At 40.5% G+C, this 16,645-nt stretch overlaps 2 long non-coding RNA genes across 2 annotated transcripts; both read right to left on the minus strand.

The window, feature by feature from the left end:
- Positions 1–692: 692 nt before the first annotated feature.
- Positions 693–1,351, minus strand: LOC143112210 (uncharacterized). Its single transcript, XR_012984692.1, has 3 exons — positions 1,169–1,351; positions 991–1,048; positions 693–864 (listed from the first exon to the last, which is right to left on the minus strand). It is a non-coding gene; the product is annotated as an uncharacterized LOC143112210 (long non-coding RNA).
- A 308-nt stretch (positions 1,352–1,659) lies between these two features.
- Positions 1,660–3,198, minus strand: LOC143111791 (uncharacterized). Its single transcript, XR_012984615.1, has 4 exons — positions 3,007–3,198; positions 2,085–2,176; positions 1,842–1,971; positions 1,660–1,727 (listed from the first exon to the last, which is right to left on the minus strand). It is a non-coding gene; the product is annotated as an uncharacterized LOC143111791 (long non-coding RNA).
- Between the last annotated feature and the right edge of the window lie 13,447 nt (positions 3,199–16,645).

The following is a 16,645-nucleotide window of genomic DNA, read 5'->3' on the forward strand; positions in this document are numbered from 1 at the left end:
CTCTCAGGAACGGATCCGCTACGAAGGCGGATCGCGGACCCGCCGTGGCTCCGCGCTGCATCCGCCCCGCATCCGCGATTAAAACCTTACCTCCGCGGCGGGTCCGTTTGGGACCCGCAAATTGATACATACATCCGCCGCGGACCCGCAACGGACTCATAAAGCTCATCTGGCCCGGGTCCGTTTCGGACCCGTTTATCTCATTTTCAAAATTCCTTCTGTTCTTGCTGTAGGATTAAATAGGATAAACTATAGGATAAAAGTAAAACTATCACTAGGCCTAGCCTAGGCTACTACAGCAAGATAGGCCTACGATTAGCATCGCCTCGTACTTTTAACTTAACAATACTGTCAATAAACCTAACAGAAAAGGTTTAAGTCAAGACATCAATTTACTGTACAAACGTGATCACTACTCAATGGAAATATAAAATGGACATTTATGGAAAGTTACAGGTTATAAGCTATTCTGTTTTTGTTAAGTAGCCTACGTTGCCTAGGCTACTCTACATGAATTTTGAGGTCAAAACCTAATTTAGTGCTTTATCAGCCTAGGTCAGTGCAGACATGAAATATTTTATCTAATAGGCTACAACTTCAATGAAATGCTGTGCTATGCACATCTAAAATATCAGAAAATGAATAACTGGTGACCAGACTTTGACTTTGACTTTGACTTTGATGACAAGAAGTTCAATAAAAAGATTGTTTAATGCTTATTTCTCCTATTACTCCATTTGTGTGGATGGAGGCGGAACACGTCTCCTCGTTGCCCGATCCACCGCCAGTTGAAACACCTAATTGCGTGCTTGGTGACCTCAGCGTCCGTGGCTGACCGTGTCACCATGTTTTTCCTCACAGCACCTGTAATCAAACAGACAGATATGTTTATGTTTATGGTATGTAGCATCCAAAGCCAAGTATGCTTACACAATACAATATATTAGATAGGTATTAAGGAGAATAAATTTAAAAAGAAACATGACTTACAAAGCTCCTCTGTTCGCTGCACGTGGGGGTGGAGGGAGTTGAGGAGGGACTGCCATTCCTGGCCCATAGTGAGGTGGGCGGTGTGCGAGAGGGGGAAAAAATGTATTAAATGGTAGTCATCATTGATAATACACATGGGGCCTTTCTATTCACTAATATTTCAGAGATCAGTCCCTACCTTGAGTAACTCTCCGTATGTTAAATGCAGGTGCAGGGAGTTGAGGTGGTGAAGAGTGTTGCGGTCCTGCCCCATGGTGAGGTGCTAAGGGAGAGAAATGGTTGTGATCTGTTAACCATGGTAGGCTGAGAGCTACAGGGCCAAACAATGGCAAACAAAAACAAATCTCTGGTCATACTGGACATGAATTTGTATGTTTCAACATTTTGGTATGCACTATCTATATCAACTCCATGAATGGATTGACATTGAAATCAATGTGTTTCAATACAATCTGATAATAATGAATGAACTTTTCAGGCAATATTGCATGAATGCAGATGTTTTAACTGACAAAATATTTGGCTGAGATTTATGTAATGTATGAAGTATGCAGAAAATCTGAGATGGTAATGCAGATGCAATCTGTTGATTTGAAATAGAGTGACTACTGCTGTGTTAATATAGATGGGGCCACTGTATTCAATTTTATTTCAGAGATCAGTCTTTACCGTCTAACAGTTTTCTCCAGGTTGAGGGGTAGTGACTCTGCTGCCTGGCACTCGGCAAGATGGTGGAGCTGGAGGAATAGATACAAGGAGAGGGGAATGTCTTTAGCACTAAGAATGTTAACCATATCTCTAATATTAATATTATGATTTAGTTATTTCAATGTTAAGAGATTATTACTTACTTTGCCAGTGCAATTGGCTTAGGTTTGAGGCTTCAACTGATATACCAGGCGAGTTGGAAGGTACCTCAGAGATGCAAAGTCACCATTTACTGGCTCTTCTTCACTCTCATCAGAGTCCCCGAAACGATGGCTGTTAAATAACCATATCATTATGGTTATTGCAATCCCAAAATTTCCAAATATACATATAGTACAAGCATCTCTGGTCTATTTTGGAATGCTACGGGAATGTGTTCACATTACATTTTAACAACCCAGAAAGTATCTTCATCAAGCGAACCCAACAGAGGCAATCGTAACGTTAGATGGTAGAATCCAGCCGATAAAAGTTGACGCTGCAGAACAAACAAAATAGAAGATGGGGACCAAGTTCCATACAGTTAAGTTACGTTAGCATAATAAATCACAAACAGACGCCAATACCCATTAGTTGTCTGAACCGACTTAAACAGTGATTAAAATGCCGAGGCTTTCATTACAAAGATGGCAGAAGGACACTAAAGTTACGTATGAGACCAAACTTGGCAAAATGCAAACGTTAATGCACAGCTAGCTAGAAGCTAGGGCTAAACCATTATCAGTGAGTCAACATGCTAAAGTTGTAGCAGCTAGCTAGGTAGCTTTCATAGCAGACGAGTGCTTCACTGACTTCGTTGACTGAAATACCAGTGCCAATGTATCAGCTTAATCAAGGATTGCATCGCAAACGTGATCTCAAACATATATATGTATAATAGACATTAGCAATAACTTATGCAATTGCGCCTAGCAGCATGCTAGCTAGCAGCTGTATGCCGCTAGCATAGTAGCACTATGGACTATGGACAACAGCAACACATTAAAACAGACAAGACCAGACTAACGTTAAATAACAATGTGTGTTTTTTAAATCACACTACCATAACATATTCTGCCAAAATTGCTAACCCATTTTAAATCAAATAGGCTACAGACCCATATGAGCATCATAGCTAACAATAACGTTAACTTAGCCTGTTGCTCAAAATTACAAACGTCTGCACTAACGTTAACGTTAACGTTAGTCCTAATATCAAACAACGTCATTATAATCAATAAACATGATAAGTAAGTTTTAAGTATAAAACCACAAAGGCCAATGTTTAGCTATTGTGAATGTCGCAATATATTAATAAATATCACTTACTCGAGAGGGTTCAGCGCAACCGTGTCCCAGCAAAGAAAATATCCACTAGTATGACTCTTCTCGGCTCTTGGTGTACAGTCATGTTCAACCGTTACAGTACAGGCGCGTCCGCGCCCGCGGATCCGACATGGGTCCACTCAGGACCCGCTGTTTGACAGTAGAATTTACGGAGCCGCCTGGAGGCGGAGCTGATCCTCTGTGCGGCACCAAAACGAATGCGACAGTCACGCGGGTTTGGCGACTTGAAGGCGGATCCGCCTAGGAGTCTACTGCTGTGTGGGTTCGAACAAACAAAAAGCGCCTCAGTCTCACGATATAGCCATAGGCAAAACTGTATCTGACCGGTGTAACGTTGGTACTAAATCATTCATCGCAAAGAATGATTTTTGTAGCACGTGCAACAAATATGTGTAGGTACAGCCCTGCCCTGAATACATCTCAACGTGCGCTCTAAAACATCTGGTTTAAATGGAGATGTAGATCATCACGGGTGCGTTAATACATCTACATTGCGGCGAGTTGACACAAATTATTCACTTTGACGAATTTATGTAGTTTCAGTTACTTTACTTTGAGCCATGCTCTTCCTTACTTGAATCACCTTTGAAAATAGAGGATTGAAGTAGCCTATATGGGTGTTTGGGAATGAACGTTGACTGCTTTTTGAGACTTTGAGAAATGTCCCAGGCCGGTGTTTAGGATGCATCATAGACAGGTTATCTTTCAGGCCTATATATTTTCCATTTAAAAACCATCACCTAGCGAACATATTGTGGCTAACTCACTTAGCTCCTGTTAGTAGCCTAGGTTATGGTCATAAGCAAATGAGATGACAGTCGAAAGATACAATTAGTGCTTTTCATTTATGGTTTTCTACAAATACATCAATAATCAAATTGGCCTCCATCACTCAACCATGCTAATGGTAACATTATTTTACCTACGTTCTGCTATTGATAGGATTAACGTAGCCTACCTGCAGTAAAAAACAAGCATGTCCGATAAACATTCTCAGATTTATTTCGGCTTCAAGAGGAAATGGGAATTACATGTCATGCAGAAATCATCCTACCCTTAGACGTTCTCTGCGGTAAACTACTGTAGGCCTACTGTCTTGTCCTTGTAGGAAGCATAGTGTCTTTCCAACCCACTTTAGATTAACTTCCAACAAAATTACGTCTCACTGCAACGATGCGCCATCTAGTGGACAAACGACTACGGGACGCCAATACTGGAAATGCAGCCAAATTATTATGATGAATATTTGGTTTTCCTTTAATCCTACTGAATTTGTAATTATGTATCGGCCGTTCTAATACTGATGGTATACGTGCCTGTGTGTGTGTGTGCGTGTGTATATGTGTGCACCACCATCTACAGGCCAATGAGTGTACAGTACAGTCACTAAATGTACACATAACTTCATTTTTTAGACCCCCCCATGGATGAAATTCTACGAAACTTGGCATACCCCCAGAGAATGTCAGGTTAATCATACACATAAAATTTGGTGCATTTCTGAACTTCTTAACTGAAGAGAGGGGCGATTAAAGCATTTTCATTTTTTTACCGGTGGGGTGCAAATCACAAATGAGTGATTATGGGCTAGGTTGATGTGGGCCCTTGAGACCAACATACCATAAAAATGTCTTAATCCTCGGTGCCACGGTTCAGGTAGTTATTTAGGAAAAACTGCATTTTTTGGGTTTCGGGGGGCCCAGCGCGGAGGGGGAGTGGCCCCCGGGGACCAAACGAAATTTTTCCGTAAAAGTCTAGTGGGGCTACATACCCACCAAATTTCATGTGCCCCGGTGTTTCGGTGCCCCGGGTATCGTTGACCAAAATTTCAGGAAGTAGATGACGGGAAAAAAAAAAACAACAAAAAAAAAAAACTTTGACAATCCCTATATGACCGCTTCGCTAGCTTCGCTAGCGGCGGTCATAATGAGTAGGATAGATATACTTTATTAAAGAGGAAATTCAAGGATAACGTTCATGTTAGATCTGCTGCATAATGGAGACTGAGAGAGGCCCCAAAGTATCATCCTTATGTAAGATGCTGTTGGTGCATTGATTGAAATTTCGGGACTGGAGATGTGCCTGGTGGGACAAATCAAAATCACCCAAAATACAGGATGTCCCGGACAATTCGGGACGGTTGGCAACCCTAGGTGTAGTCTGTGATTATGGCGATCATTTCTTGCTCCTGTTATGAGTCAGTGTACCTACCCCCCCCCCCCCCCCCCATTCCACCTCCCCCCAAACATTCTAAATCCTTTGCATGCATCATATTGCTATGTAGCATAGTAATATTATCAGAGCCGGACAGTAACGGCGTACATTTACTTGAGTACAGTACTTGAGTACAATTTTGAGGGATCTGTACTTTACTCGAGTATCATTCTTGGGGAGTACTCATGACTTTACTCAAGTACATTTGAGAGGCAAATATTGTACTCTTTACTCCACTACATTTCTATCCATAACCCTGAGTACCAGTTACTTCTTCTAAAAAAAAAAGGAAAAAAGAAAAATCTCGGTAAAAAATCAATTTGTTGTTTCCCTCTCAAACATGATTGGATTGTGCAGGCGCCACTGATTGGGACAGCCTATCAGCAATCACCTTCAGCTTTCCGCCAAAGTCAACTCCATGGTCAGATTTAGATAAGAGACGAAACCATGGAGGAAACAATGGATGAAAACGCAGCAGGTCCATCCCGACAATGTGCAAACCTGTGGCCCCACCTCGCCAGACTATTTAAATTTTCTGAACAAGTTAATGATAGTTTTCGTTTTGTACAATACAGTTTGTACTAACATTAACATTTTTCATAACTCAATGTAGGACGTTTCTGTACATAAATGTAAGCACTGTGGCAGTAGTAATGCAATATTTAGAAAATGTAGGCTACTCTTGTACTCTTGATACTCAAGTACTTTTAAAAACAAGTACTTCAGTACTTTTACTGAAGTAGACATCTGACTGTTGTACTTTTACTTGTACTTGAGTAAAATTGAGCAAAGGGTATCTGTACTTTTACTCAAGTAATAAAGCTGTGTACTCTGTCCGCCTCTGAATATTATACACTATTTGAGAGCTTGGACTCTTGGGAATCCATACATGACAACCTTTTTCAAGTATATATGTATACTGCTTTACATTGTCAAATTCATTTTTACTATGTCTCAAAAAAAATGCCTCCCTCCCCCTTGGTGCTTCATATACTGTAGTCCATCGTATACACACCCATTGAACCAACAAAAAAAATGCAAAAATAGAGACTTCTGTGTAATAATTCCATATTATTCCATAAAAACAATATTGTAACCCCTGTAACTCTGTGCCAGTACTTCACACAATTATTCTGATTGTTTCCTAAGAAACTATAGAGACTCAGCTTTCTAAAGAGGTAGACCAGTGTCAGCATTTGATGGTAGGCCAGTGTGTGTCTTGGGTAAGTGGGAACAGTGCAAGTTGATTAGCTGGAATTGTTTTAGCCGAGGGCAGAGCTATTTTGCTTATTTCTAATTTACAGAACCAGGACTGTGTATGGACACTAAAGTTATTGTCAAGAGCAGTCACTGATGGGGCAACTGGAGTGGTTCTCAATCTGGAAAGAAAAAAAGTGAAAAAAAGCATATTTTAATTCTACACTATCACTTTTTATGTGATGTATTTGCTTGCTGTGCATTGTTGTTTGTTAATGATGAAGAATTCCTGTTGTAATGGAGATAGCTTCTTAGAAAAAGTGAAGTTATTCAAATTCAAGATTCCAATATAAATCTAAACTAAAAGCAATAAAGTGGGGATAAAAAGTAAATGTATTATTCTGTCTGAGGGCAAAGTGCAGGGAGCATGCAGTTGGAGGGTGGGGTGGAGGGTCCCAAACACCACCCTGATATTCTGGGGTGCTGCGGCTCAAAAAAGGTTGAGTACCACTTGACTAGAGGACGATAATGCTAAATTTGACACAACATTTTGTTGGGCACTATAATGGACTGTACATCTAACTGCTGGCATGACCAGCTTTTTATGTCCTCAAGTGACAATAAGCATAAGATTGTCATGGCCCTACCTTGGCTTTGAGATAAATTACAATAGATCGTTTCAATGGATGAGTCAATTAGGAAACACCCTCTTCTACAACCCTATGGTCCAGCCATATAATGGATTGGGCTTTGGTTAAAAATGAACTAGCTAGGCCTACAACTGTCACTCTGATAACGCTGACACCATAATGCCATGAATGTTCACAGCCTTTCTAGTCTATGGGGAAAACTGTTGTAGATTTTTCTTTACAACAGACGTTGCTTTTTGCAACAAAATTTACAAAATCATATATTCTTACAACAAAAAAAGAGATCTCAGTGAAGATGGCTATTCTATGTGTGTGTTCATCTTTCCTATTGGTTTCTGAAAGTTCACATCTTACACACTTGAAAAAACCCTCTTATGGCTAAAATGAATTTAGGCAATTTGCGTTGTTTTGAGAATAGGCAGCAGAGGAACATCCACATATGCAGGGAAACAGAATCGCGGTTATGAATGTGTCGGTGTATCCACCCGGATTTTTTTTTTAATGATTTACCATTGACATAGGGAACTTCATGTCCTACAGTTGTTTGTATTGATCACATGTACAGTTCCTACTTCCTAATGAGTCACCTGGCAATAAAGCTGCCTTATCAAAGTCATAGTCACACACACATTCATACTATCAGCGGTGACATTTCATGGTAGGCCATACTTGTTTATTTCCTTTGGTAGTACAAGCTTAATATTTAACATTCTCATGCTTATACTCATGTTCACTTCTTAAATTATTAGTCGAACACCACACCCTTTCCATTACCTCAAGACAGAGGTATGCTGCTATGCATATTTATACAAGGTGCAGACATGGGTACTTGGGCAAATATTTAGCCTGTGCACTACAGATCAGTCAGGGTGGGGGTGGGTGGGTGCCTAATCAATGGTGGAAATTAATGTAGAAAAACAAATGTCTTATACATAATAACAGGACACTTCTTAGTTATCAATTTATCTTTTACTTGTCAATTTGTCATCTTATCAAAATTGGGCACCAATTGAGGTGTAATGCAATTGAATGTTGTTCTGATCATGTTTTCTCTAAATCACCCTAACTCCGGACATGAATGGAATCCACTTGGAGAGCAAAAAAAAAAATATTTTTACATATTTTTTTTTCACATTTTCCATGTGCTGTACCTTTCCATATATTTTAAAGAATGATTCCCTCTTCCTTAAAATGCTGTCACATGATCAAATTTGTTTACGGTTTCCTAGAAATAAAGGGGTGGCTCATCTTACCCCTACGCTCAACTTACCCCGTTCTCCCATAGGCCCTCCCACAATCCTTAAGACTTTGAGAGAAAATTATAAAAGAGACCAGCAATGGCCAAGTTGAGAAATCATCATCAGCTGGAATGTAAAGTGTAGGCCCTCCCACAATTCTTAAGACTTCCAGAGAAAGCCTATCTGCATCTGTTCCCAACAATAAGGACAATAAGAAATAATTCTTGTTATGGCTATTTGGGGTATTGGGTATTTTTTTAAGAGAGGTGTAGCTGGTTTTAAATAATTGTGTTGCTCTAACATTGGAAACATCATTATCCCGTCACCCAGTTACTCAGAGCAATAATCTCCCACACACCACTGTCCACTTCACTCTTAGCTTTACAGTGTAGGTCAGTGCCTGAAAAAGCCTTCACAGTGCCAAGAAGTGGAATATATAGTAATATTGAAAGGAAGGAATACGTCAGCACTTTCAAATGGACTTCTTAAAATGTTACTATTTAAATGCAACACAGACGTTTTGGGTCAGATGCCCTTTTTCAGAGTGCATTTCACCTCTAACAGACACAGGTGTATTTAATCACAAATAACATCTAATCATATATCTTGCTGTTTCAGTATCGAGATATAGAAATGATGGCATCTTCAGTTTCTACAGGTAATGCTGGATCACCTAGAATTGTCTTCTATAAAACTTCAAGGCCAGGATGGAGAGTTGTAGAGGTTGGCACTAGCCGGCATCATAAATCTAACCTGATGCATACCAAGCCTTTTTTTATCTACTGGAATGTGAGGAGGGAAATAGTTTATAGAGAATACACATGACATGCTTAAGCTGGAATGGGTTCTGAGGGCTTTGGGTAGATAAATGGAGGAGGTGCTGTGAGGCTCTATGAAACTATTGCTGCTTAAGTATGAGGTTTTTATTCATACTTATTGTTGTATATTCCTGTCACTACGGAGCATATCACAGAAAATACAGGCCAATTGGCCTACAGTAAGTTGTATTGCATAACCTCCTTTGGCATCAGTTTTAAAGGAGTAGCCTAGTCGGCGATCGTAGGCGATTCCAAGCCCATACATTTTTTTTGTCACATTCCGCAATCATCTCCTTACAATCCACTAGCTATTCTGTGAGTAAAAAACCTGGCAGCCTAGGCTCAGAAAACTGGAAACAAAGTGGCGGCAGCCTGTGCTCCAACAAAACAAAACAAAACCCTGTGTGTAGTTTCTCTGGGAATATTGAAGGGTGGGGTGAGCTTCCTCTCTGGTGTGTTTCGTTTGGTACTTGGTTGATGTACGTTGTTTTGGACAAAAGCGTCTGCAAATAAATTTGAATATAAACATAAACATAAACAAATGTAACTTCTTGCGCAATCACTGATTTCACCTTGAAAGGAACCGTATGTAAGATTGTGGCCAAAACTGGTACTGCCATCACTTTCAAATTACTGTAAAGTGGTGTATCCCGTCCCCCTCCCCCCTGACTGGCAGAGCTGGCAAACTGGATGCCAAAACACTACTGACTTCATGATTAGTAGATAGGTGGAGGGTGGCGCATCAGGCCAAAACACATCATGACATGATAAAACACAACATCAACATCAGTTGAGGGCTGCAACTTCACTTTTTAAATGACAATATCCTGGCCGGACTACTGTTGTCAGTGATATAAGTATTTGAAATCAACATGATTTCTTAATGTCTAGTGACATATCAGGGCCATTTTATGATTCATTGAAATACATTTCTTACATATGGTTCCTTTAAGGTTAGTTATTATTCCACAGTGGAATATGGGCATAGAGTTTTCATCAAAGTTTTTTCCCCCTTTTTCCGTTTTTGGGTAAACATTTTTTTTGGGGGGGGGGGGGGCAGCTCTGCAGACACAGGTTCATTGTTTATTGTATATTTCACCAGTTGCTATGAAAAAAAGAGTTGTCATGGGGAGTTGTAAAACAGACCATAAACATCTGTTTATGCCATTTTCATGTTTGTGATCTGTGAAGCAGTGTCCACCTCTCTTACCACATGTTGTGCTTTAATTAAATCATTCTTTAAATCTTTTTCTTTGGTGTCATAGTTTGGAAACTTTAAAGAACAGAAACTCTTTGAAGTAAGTTTTGACTGTTTTAGTAGGCTGATTAGTGTGTTACATCTTTGCCCAGCGTCCTTGTACAGCAAATAGTTACAATGTATAATGGGTGCAGAACAAAACAAAGCTCAGAAGTGCAGAAAAAAGCAGCTTCAAAAATCAGCTTTTCCCCAGCAGACGTCACTCAGATGAACAAGTCTTAACAATATCGTCCAGATGATAGTGTTCATTTACTTATTTATACTGGTAGCTTTAGTAGTTTAGTAATGGTTGGAACCTTGAGGATTTTGCTATATGCTTTATATTCTCTGTGTAAAATGTGTTTCAAGATGGATGACTCACGTATGTAACTGGTCTCCAGGTCAATAACCCTTTAGGTGAGAACAACATTTTAATTTTGTAGTGTCAAAACTTGCACCTCCCACTAAATACATCCTAGAAGGGTAATAGTTAGGGATATAAAAAAAATATTCATTATAATTGATTGCTAGGGGACTCATCTATATCTTAAAATGAAGTTTGAAAACCTGAGGTGACTGATATTAGCAGGCTAACAGCATTTGTGCAAAACAGTTTGACCTAATGTGGGCGGTGCAGGTTGGCACACTGATTTTGGGGTTGGTTGGCACATACATTCCCTATGGCTATTTTGTGACAAATCTATAAACTCTGTATTTTACACATAAAAACATCATCAATCTTTATTTTAGCATTGTTATTGTAATTACTGAACATAGTTTTACATTTTGAAGCATTTCAGACATTTTTAAACATTTGAAGTAAAAAAAAAATCGGTAGGGACCAAATTGGTCTTGACGGTGGGCCCTACTGAAGAAAAACACAGGAAAGACATCAGCAAAACCCTACAGGCAGTGATATAGATGAGCACTTCAAAAGCAAAAGGGGTACTGCAAAGGACTATAACATAGGTGTTCCAACCAAACCCGACTACATGTGCCAACCAACCCCGTGCATGGGGCAGGTTGGCACACGTGCACAACACCACTTTAATCATATATAACTCAAAACAAGGAATAATTTGTTGACATTGAATGTATACATTTTGTAGCTGAGATCCCAAGCTTTCAGTTAATCACAATTTGACAATTTCAACGCATTGTAAGACGGAGAAATATAGCCGAGAGTGAAAAGTGTTCCAACCAGCCCCGGTCTCCCCTACACATGTGCAATACTGGGCTGTGGGTTGTGTGGACAAAATGCATAGTTGAAAAAAATGGTTTACAAACCTTTTAGAATATAGAATTTAAAGCAGTATACATCCGAAATGTAACACATAAGAACACCTGGTGCAGGCCCTTGTTTTTTTTTTTTATGTATATAGCTTTTCCTATCCCATGTAAACAGCAAACTCCAACACCAGTGAAAGTAGATTTGATGCACACCAACAAACAAATAACCACAAAAAGCATAACCTCTTTGGTGGTGCTAAAAGTCAGGCTACATCCTGTAGTTTCTTTTTTGAATGGGGGCCAGAAGTGAATACTGAAGTGTGCATCTGCTAGCCTGACAGTTGTTCAAACTTTTGCCAACTTAAAAAAAGCTTAACCCGTGTCACGCTGTTCGCCAACAGCAACATCCATCTTCTTTGTTTTCAAGTAGCAGGGAGATCACGCCGAACTGTCGCAACTCTGCCATCATTATGTTAAGCCCGCCTAGTCGCCTATCGACTCTATACACGATGTGATTGGCCTGATCGAAGTTTAATTTTTCCAGCTCGCAAGCCAACAGAGAGTTGCTACTATGCATCTGCAGCACTGATAAGGCCAACACAGCTATGTAAACTCATCATTACATTACACACTCGCCAGCGTAAGAGCAAAATGACGGTGCAAAAATGAACACAGATGACTAGGTCACCGAGTCACTACCAATGGAATATTCCAGAGACGACCCCATGATGTTAAGGAAAATGTGTCTGAATAATAATGAAAATAAAAAACAGAACTGTTAGCCAATGCCAGCATAAGGACATGAAATATGACCTCAGCTGGCCAGTGACAGAAACAGACAACATTTGGCAGGAAATCATCTGGTCCCTATAGTATATCACTTGTCAATGTGACGAGCAGGTGCAGTTAGAGAGACAATGGTGAAGGAAATAAACAAAAGGCCAGAGAGACAGCTAAGCTGCATGTTCTAGTGACTGATCCAATATGCTTCCTTTGTCGCAAAATATTGAATTACTAAATTGGCTGTAATTCAGTCCTGACAAAAGTTTGTTTGTATTTCAGCTCGACAGACAATATTCCAGGCAGTCGTCACATTGCCTCAAGAGCACCCTGCCCATCCATGCTCCTCAGGCAATGTGATGATTGGCTGAATTGAATATTGTATTGCTTGGTTGGAGCCATTTGTTTCCCATTTACAGAGTTGTTTCTCATTTGGATAATAAATGGACAGCTAGAAAGTTCAAAGTTGATCATTTGACTGCGGGTTCCTAAGAAACATCATGTGTGGGCATATGCAGCAGGTCCAACTTCAGCCATCTCTCCCATCCCCTCCCCTCATATCATATATTTATACTTCAACATGCACGTATAGTAGTGGTCATTAGATCCTTGAGGTGAGATGTTGAATCCTGCTTCGGCACTAAACCTGCAGCATTTCCGGCGGTGTCATTAGGTCAGCTGCAGGGTTATCAGCTGGAGGCTGCCGTTCATAAATATTTCGCCCCCCGTACCAGTACGTCTCCCAGCAGGGGGGTAGTGGCACGTAGAGGATGTCTCCCACCACCCCCTGCACCTGCCATTACTGGGGTGTTGACCCTCAACTGCTGTCCTTCCTTCAGAACCACAGCCAGAATCTTGCTTTCTCTGCTTCTTCTCCCGGCTCCTTCCCACAGATTTGAGCCTGTCATTCCAGCACCATGGAGCAGTTGGGCTATTGCTTGCCCACAAAGCCCTGGCATCCGTGCCCCACAGGGTTAAGGGGCAGCCGTGGCCTGGGGCTTCGGTCTTGAAACTGAAGGGCTGCCGGTTTGATTTCTGACCAGTAGGAAAAATGTGGGCGGGGGAACCCCTCACTGCACTGTGTGTGTTCTGTGTGTTTCACAAATTCACGGATAGGATAAATGCAGAGACCAAATTCCTTGTATACACAAGTATACTTGGCCTTTAAACCTGATTTACCTGATTCCAATATTTTATATAAACCTGATTTACCTGATTTCAATTTCACAATGACCATGGAGGATAGCCTGGTTAACACCATACCACTTCTCAAATCTCAATTGCTAACAGGTTTGTCTGGGTTCTCCCAGGCTACATGGAGGATGTTCTGATGAAGAATCTGTTGTCACCATCATTATCAAAGGCAATTTAGCCAAGTTCAAATTGGACTATTGAAAAAAATTAACTTGAAGATGGTTTATCACATTATTGCATTCAAAGAATCAAATGTAGTTAAAAGTAATGAGTACTCATGCTCATATTTCAAAAATAGTGGGTCAAAAGTACAGTATTTGCCTTTCAAATGTGAAGTAGTGGAGTAAAAGTCACAACTTTCCGAAAAGATTAATAGTCAAGTAAAGTACAGATACTCAAAAAAATTATACTTAAGTACAGTAATCAAGTAAATGTACTTAGTTAGTTACTGTCCACCCCTGCTGTTTGGTGAACCTTCATGTTGTATTTATGTTTATGAATGTGTTCTCTCTTCTGGCTGTAAAACAATGGCTCCTTTCCCCAAATTGGACCTTGAACCTTCCTCCCAGGGGACCATACCATGGACCATACAATGATGTCTGGCAGTGCCAGTTCAGACCTCCATGGGGCCCTAAGAAAAATCCTGCTAAGGGGCCCTCCTACCTGAACTCTGAGCGCCAAAATGTAACCATTTTTTTGCAGTATCATCTGACATCTCAGTGCTCCCAATACAATCATCCCACCCCAGTTTGGATGTCTATGGACGTTACCAAATATAGTGTTTTTCCCTATAAAGGGTCTGGACTGTTTGCTTTTGATGCTTGCTGTACATATCTCCTTGCAAAAAAAATAACTGCAGTTTTTTCAAAGTAGCCTACAGTTCAGTTATACTACAGTAGGCCACCAGTGCAGTATAGTATGTTCATGTCCAAAATACTGCATTTCTGTAGTAAAGTACAGTACTATACAGTACAATGTAGTTTTTTGCGTCTAAAATATTGCATTTCCTGCATAAGAGCTGCAAATATTTTCTTCAAAACAGCGTTTTTCATACTCAGAAATCTGCAGTTTGACACGTAATAATGCAGTTATTTATTTTGTAAGGGTCTGGTTGTGCTATAGCCTACTGACTGACTGTTCTGCACCTGTGTGTCTGTAGTAGGCTACTTGGGAAAGACATAGGCTGTGAACTGGCTCCCCTGATTCTCTTATATTTATGACCGCCGCGCAGCGAAGCGGCGGTCATATAGGTTTAGTCAGAAATTTTTTTTTTTCTTTTTTTTTTTTTTCTTTTTCGCATGCCCAAATTTCCGTCAATGAGTCCCGGGACACTGAAAGACCGGGGTACACGAAACTTGGTGGGCATGTACCCCCACATGGATAACATGGAACCGTCATTTTTCGTTTTGATCTGTAGCCCCCCCGCTGGACTGGACCCCCCAAAAGGAGGGAAGGGCAGACACAGTTCTCTGTGAATATCTTGAGAACTATAGGGCCTAGGATGACCATTTTTTTCCGTATGTTTGCCTCCAGGGGTCATGTTAACCCATTTCATGTGCACACATGTGCACAAACAGATACACACACACACACACACATACATTCACAGTAATCATACGTATGACACATACTCACACAGTAGACATATGTACGCTTGCATGCACAGGCACATACGCAGGCACACACACAAGCACGCACACACACACACACACACACACACACACACACACACACACACATAACATAAACATAACACAAACAATCAAGAATTTCTCAGAATTATGAACAGGCAAGATGGAGGTGGGGTTGTATAAAATGAATTTTACATGTGAAATCTATGAACTAATAATGTTTTGGTACTTATTGTCTAGCAGATACCAGTGAGAATTGAGTATGGATAATGCAATTTAGTGAGACAGTTAGAATCATATAGGCCTTTCAGCGTGATTTCTTTTTGTGGAAAAAATGTGCTGGACTGGGCGGCGGTCATATTTTGTACCGCTCTGCGGTACATCTAGTTTCAATATTTTTTCAAATGTAGACTATTTTAAACAATCATTTTAATACTTCATATAGGCCTAATTTACGATGTGCATCTATTGTCCATGCAGCACAGCGAATCAAAGTTAATACAGGCTACTTTCCAATTTAGTTATTTTAAAAATGTATGGGAAGTGAAATCACCTATTAGTTTAGACGGGTCCTCGCAAGTTTCTGCTGAAAAACTGCTAGTTTCATCCCAAGCTGCACGTGAACACATTTAAAGATGCTGTTATTTTTTTTAAAAATGTAGCCAGTCGCCCGAATAAAAAAAACGTAATATGCGATTATATTTCACAACTTTGCAAAGTACTGTGACTAGGAAAGGCTGGCAAGCAAGCCGCAGACAGATTCACTTCCCTGTTAGGTAGGCCTACATGTAGGCTAGGCCAGCAACACGCACTGGAGAGATGCATGTTGACGTCAAACCATGGAACGAACACAAGTTTACCCGACTGCTGTTCCCGCTGTTCATTCTTGTGACGTTTCTTCCGTTTTTCATGCCCTGAATGGTAATTCGGTTTCATGTTCATCTTCTCAATGTATGAGGCACTGTCGCTATAACTGTATAGGCTACTTGTCACTATAGCTTGACTCAAGGGGAGACGGGGGAGGGGGCCTTCATTAACTTGTGGGGCCCTACGCAACTTGCGTAATGTGCGAGAACCGGAACAGAACAGGTGTTCCAGTTTAGATGGTGAGCAGGTTAACTTGTGATATTTGCATAAAATCCGTGAATATTCAACAAGACCCTGCCTACTTGTTAACAACGATTTGCTCTGCCTCCGCCCTTCCAGTGCTGGAGATTCACATTTTCACAAGCCTACAGTGCGTGACAGAATATGAAGCAAGATCTTGCCGAAAACATGCGGGAATCGCTATGTATAATGCATGTTTGCTTAAGCATCCACACAAAATGTTGTGCAAACAGGAAATGTGTCAAAGTAAATCAGCGAAGGTTTTGTTGGGTTTCGAACATGAGTCTCACTGAGGCAAAATGATCCAAGCAGTAGGCCTAAGCAC

The sequence above is a fragment of the Alosa pseudoharengus genome, unplaced genomic scaffold (genome assembly GCF_046254945.1).
Source record: "Alosa pseudoharengus isolate Yale_2024_CS ecotype anadromous, Long Island Sound unplaced genomic scaffold, YU_APseudo_1.1 YU_APseudo_1.1_scf_8, whole genome shotgun sequence".
In the NCBI taxonomy this organism is placed as follows: domain Eukaryota; kingdom Metazoa; phylum Chordata; class Actinopteri; order Clupeiformes; family Clupeidae; genus Alosa; species Alosa pseudoharengus.